Here is a 5581-nt window from a genome sequence, read left to right on the forward strand (position 1 = left end):
GGGGCGGCAGGGTGCCGGCTGCGGGGCGGGCCGGCCGGCCGGCGGGCGGGCGGCGTGTTGCGGCTGCGCCGGGGCTGAAATAGCTGGAGATTGCGCGGTAGGGCACTCACCTCAGAGCGGCTGCGCTACCGTGGGCCTGCGCCGTGGAGACTGCGACCGCGCCGGCTCCTCGCAGCCTCCTGCCACCAGCGGCAATGGCGAGCGCTGCCGCTTCTGCCGCCGCCGCCGCCGCCGAGGAGGGGGAGGGGAGGGAGAGGGCACGCACGCGACGCACGGCCCGGCTTCCCCGCCCGGCCGCCGCCATGATGAGGAGGTCGGCGCTGCTGCTCCGCAGGCAGGCCGCGGAGAGGGCTCGCGACTAGGGCTCCGGCCTCCCCCCGCCGGCGCGTTGCGTGCACGGAGCGCTTCAGAGGTTTGGTGGAGGCCAGAACCTCAAAAGCAACTGGATTAGCACAACGCGGACACCCAGGAGAAGCGGTGCAAGCGGGCCCAAAATGGTTGCTGATTAGACGAGTGGCATCTCTCGCCCCCCTGCCGTGGGAATTGGGACCTCCAGACTGTGCCTGGGGGATCGGCAAGTGGTTCCCCTCGGGTTTTTCCGGCGCTGCCTTCCCCGTGGCATCCTCACTCTCTTTGGAATGACCTCTGCTTTCCTATCTCTAACTCTTCCCAGATATTTGAAAGGAAAAGTTTTTGTACAAAGCAACATATGAATGTATTCAGCCATTCGATTGTTCGGCCAACATTTCTAGGGGGCCCGTGCTGTACCAGATATTGTTCTGTGTGCGCTGAAGATGCACCTGTATGAAGACAAAGTCCTGGGTCCCACGGAGCTTATTCGAAGCAGTAGGGACCCCCATGCAGGTGCCTGAGAAGTCGGGGAAAACAGCCTAACGGTGGAGACACACATGAGGGGTCTTTTTTTTTTAATTTTTAGAAATGGAGGTGGGTGATCTCCCTATGTTGCCCAGACTGGTCTCGAACTCCTGGGCTCAAGCGGTCCTCCCGCCTCAGCCTCCCAAAGTGCTGGTATTACAGGCCACCATGCCCGGCAGAGGGGTGGTTTTGTTGGTTTTTTTAGTGTCGTCAGGAGACTCCCTACATCAGAATTACTCAGGCTAATTGTTTTGAGTCCTGGACCCGTTGGTATCCAGAATCTTGGCTTGTTAGCCTAGGAACCTGCATTTTCACATCCCCACCTCAACACTCCTGGTGATTCTTCTGCACATAATCACGTGAAAAGCATTGCATTAGAGAATTGCTAAAGGGTGTCGGAAAACAGATAAAATCAGGAAGCTTTAATTTTCAAGATTCTATTAACCTCAAAATTCGACATATCCAAAAATTGAATGTCTTTTTCTCCAGTGTTTTCTAGGAGAGTGCCACCACCAGCCACCCAGGTGCTCAAGCCAGAAACCTGGAAATGATCCATTGCTCCTTCCTCTCTCTCTGGAGTCCCCACATTAAGTTAGATGTGTGTGTTTGTGAGACAGATTCTCACTCTGTCACCAAGGCTGGAGGGCAGTGGTGCAATCATTGTTCACTGCAGCCTCGACCTCTCTGGGCTCAAGGATCTTCCCACCTCAGCCTCCCCAGTAACTGGGACTACAGGTGCCCACCACCATGCCCGGTTAAGTTTTGTATTTTTAGTAGAGATGAGGTTTCGTCTTGTTGGCCGGCCTAGTCTTGAACTCCTAGGCTTAAGTGATCTGCCTGCCTCAGCCTCCCAAAGTGCTGGGATTACAGCTGTGAGCCACTGCACCAGCCCCAATTAGATCTTTAAAACTGTTGTTCCCTGTCAATTCTTACTCTGGTTCAGGCTACTGTCATGTCTCCTAGAGACACTGCAGTAGACTCCTCCTGGTCTCCCTGCCACCGAAATTGCCCTCTCCAAATCCACGACAGCTTGAATGGTCTTTCAAGAAAGAAAATCATGTCGTTTCCCTGTTTAAGACTCTTAAAAAGATCCCATTAACACATAGGTTAAAGTCTAAAATTTTTTGAGGTGGCTACAGGGCCATTGGTGATCTCATCCTTGTTGCCATCTCTGACCTCATCTGCCACAGATATTTCTCAGGCTACACTCAAAACTGGGAAGCTCTCAGGTCACTTAAGCCTGGAAGTTGTGCCTCCTTACAACTGTTCCAAGGGCTGTTCCCTTTACCCATAACTTTCTTCATTTCTCTCTACTCCATCTATGCACTTACTTGAATCCTCACCTGAATAATTCCTACTCTTCTTTCAGATCCCAACATTATTACCATCACCTGCAGGCAGCATTTTTTCATCTCCCAAAATTGGATACATTAGGCCCTTTGTCATCACACCCAGTACTTACTCCTGACGTTTATTGAGCGCTCACGATGTATCAGGCCCTAGTGTAAGCCTTTATGCACATTATCTTCTTTCTCATTTAATTATCAAGTAGAGCCCACAAGGTAGGTACTATCTTTTTTTTTAACTTTTGAGATAGGGTCTCACTGTGTCTCCCAGACTGGAGTATAGTGGCACAAACAGCTCACTGCAGTCTCAACCTCCTGGGCTCAAGCGATCCTCCCATCTCAGCCTCCTGAGTAGCTAGGACCACAGGCAGATGCTACCATACCCAGCTAATTTTTTTTTTTTTTTTACTTTTGAGATGGAGTTTCACTATTTTTGCCCAGGCTGGAGTGCAATGGCACAATCTCGGCTCACTGCAACCTCCGCCTCCTGGGTTCAAGCGATTCTCCTGCCTCAGCGTCCTAAGTAGCTGAGGTCACAGGTACACACTACCACACCCAGCTAATTTTGTATTTTTAGTAGATACAGGGTTTCACCATGTTGGCTGGGCTGGTCTCAAACTCCTGACCTCAGGTGATCTGCGCACCTCAGCCTCCCAAATGCTGGGACTACAGGTGTGAGTCACCGTGCCTAGCCCTAATTTGTTACATTTTTTATAGAGACAGGGTCTCGCCTTGTTGCCCAGGCTGGTCTCGAACTCCTGGGCTCAGGCCGTTCTCCTGCCTCAGCCTCCTAAAGTGCAGGGATTACAAGTGTGCAACTGTGCCCCGGTCTGGGTAGGTACTCATCTCCCATTTTACAGATGAAGAAACAAGGACATGGAGAGGTTACTTGCCCAAACCCAGACAATAAGCCAGATCTGAAAGTCATCAGCCTGACCTCAGAGTTGTACTTTTAACGATTACGAGGGTCTCAGGCCAGTACCCACTGATGAAACACATAAATAACTTAGTGGGTCATGACCAACGTTTCATTAAAGAAATAGAAAATGTCAAAGAACATCAAACTTAGTAAGGCTCTTTTGTGAAACTTGTCAGATTCTCTAATATGATAAATACTAAATCTTACAAACATTGAAAATACAAAATTAAAATATTACCAAGGTTAACACAAAAGTATGAATACTGCAGATCTGATTTATTTTACCATCCTCATCTTTAATGCTGAACCTTCTTAGGATTAAATGACATTTACCATCCCAAGCAAATTGAGATTACTGCCCCAAACGGACTGGGCTTACCTTTGCAGGAGAACAGGGGAGGTCTGTGTTTTGGCCAGAGATTTTTGGCTAAGAGTCAAGACACAGAGATTCCTCTGCTACCACTGTGAACACGTCAAGTCCCTTTCACATACATGCTATTTCCACAGAGGTCTCCCCACACCCTATCCTACAGATTAGATTCCCATGATGCCTTATTTAATTCTTGTTGGATCTATTGATTTGGTTATGAAGTAGGTGAAATTCTGGTAATCTCACCCAGGTTCCTTCCCCTCTTGATTAGATCCAGCCAATCTATTCACTGGATAATTAAATTTGGCGTTCATTTTCTGTGCTTGCCCTATCTGCTACTATCCTAAAGTCATTCTAATGACCAAAAAGGTACCTTGAGCCAAACTGCAGAGGGTTCTAATGACCTCCTTAGAATTTTTTTTTTTTTTTTTTTTTTTGAGACGATGTTTCACTCTTGTTGCCCAGGCTGGAGTGCAATGGTGCGATCTTGGCTGACTGCAACCTCTGCCTCCCAGGTTCAAGCGATTCTCCTGCCTCAGCCTCCCAAATAACTGGGACTGCAGGCATGCATCACCATGCCCGGCTAATTTTGTATTTTTAGTAGAGACGGGGTTTCACCATGTTGCCCAGGCTGGTCTTGAACCCCTGACCTCAGGTGATCCAGCCGCCTCGGCCTCCCAAAGTGTGGGATTACAGCCACCACACCGGCCAAGGAATTGGCTCTTAGTAGGCAATAGACAATTGACAATTTTAGAGCAAAGCACTAAGGTCATGGCAGTGTAGATTCCCCAGGGAGTGAGTTGAGCTTCTGGTCTCTAGAGGGCGCTCAAGGCTCCTCCCTGCCCACCCTCTTCTTTCTCCCAAGGTGAGGTAGGATGGTGAGGAAGAAATTTCACCTCCCCACCACCAAACACACACAAAGAAAGAAAATTTTACTAAAACTGGAGAATGTGGAATAACATTTTCTTGGGATGGAGCCCTTAAAAGATAACACGTTCAACAAAAACGGGTGCCGCATCTTTCCCGTTCTTCAACATACTCTGAGTGGTAACAAGGGCTGCCCTTGCCCTTCTCAGAGGCAGCCCAGCCAGCTTGCTGTCTTTCCCTCTCCCACAAGGTATCCAGGCCCTAAGGCTATGGCCCACAGATAAAGTCTTAGCAAGGCCCTGGGCTTGGGGCAAAGAGGCTGCGGATTTGTCTTTCTCTCTAGTTCTTCTGGTTAGTGTGCCTCTATCCCACTCAGAAGAAAAGCTCCAAGACTCATATTTGGGCATTGATGTGGGGAGGATAGACAGAGATGACCAGAGCCCAGCCTATCTTTCCTGACTTCTGCATTGTGGTTCATACCCAGCTAATAATAAAGTGCTTCTTTCCCTGGTGTGTCATTGCACATGTACTCCCCACATTCCTCATGAGGAGTAGAGGTGGCTGGCCAAGACAGGATTCAGACATTCCCACACCCCCAACCAAATATCCTCTCCATACCATCTTATTAATCAGTTCTTGAATGATTTCCTAAACTCCCTAACAGTCAGGTTGGAGATGACTGAAAGAAATGAAAAGAAGAAGACCAACAAAGGCGATAAAGAAAAAGTCAACACTGCTTGATAACTGATGAGATAGTGAAGGACTAGGAGGGCAAAGGTGAGAAGTAATTTCAGGTGTTCAAGAACTAAATGCTGGAGAGATGGTAGTGTCATTGACAGTCCTCTAATGGGAAGTGAATTTCAATAGAAAGGATGTGTTTGGTTTCAGACAGATCGAGTGCCTGGTGAGAACAGGAAGGCCATGTGTTTGGAGCAGATTATTCTGGGTACAGTCAGCTGCTGGAATGGAAGTGAAGAAGGCCCAGCAGAGCATTAGACCTGAGTGCAAACCGTGGTGGTGGTGGTGAAATAGAGGGAAGGGAGGGATTTGAGAGACATTGGGAAGAAAGGTTTTGGTTTTTGAGACAGTCTTGCCCTGTCATCCAGGCTGGAGTGCAGTGGCATAATCTTGGCTCACAGCAACTTCCACCTCCCGAGTTCAAGCAATTCTCATGCCTCAACCTGTAGCTGGAATTACAGGCGA

General features: G+C 48.8%; 1 protein-coding gene across 5 annotated transcripts in view; it reads right to left on the reverse strand.

Annotated features, from left to right (window-relative positions):
• NRF1 (nuclear respiratory factor 1) overlaps positions 1–236 on the reverse strand; it is a 149161-nt gene extending 148925 nt beyond the window's left edge. For 2 of the 5 annotated variants that reach the window (XM_050782535.1, XM_050782536.1), the window contains exon 1: positions 111–219. The gene's annotated coding sequence lies outside the window, so the exon portion shown is untranslated. Of the gene's footprint in view, positions 1–110 lie in introns of all 5 variants that reach the window. The other 3 variants (XM_050782538.1, XM_050782542.1, XM_050782544.1) reach the window with 3 other exon arrangements.
• Between the last annotated feature and the right edge of the window lie 5345 nt (positions 237–5581).

Source organism: Macaca thibetana, chromosome 3 (genome assembly GCF_024542745.1).
Source record: "Macaca thibetana thibetana isolate TM-01 chromosome 3, ASM2454274v1, whole genome shotgun sequence".
Classification (NCBI taxonomy): domain Eukaryota; kingdom Metazoa; phylum Chordata; class Mammalia; order Primates; family Cercopithecidae; genus Macaca; species Macaca thibetana.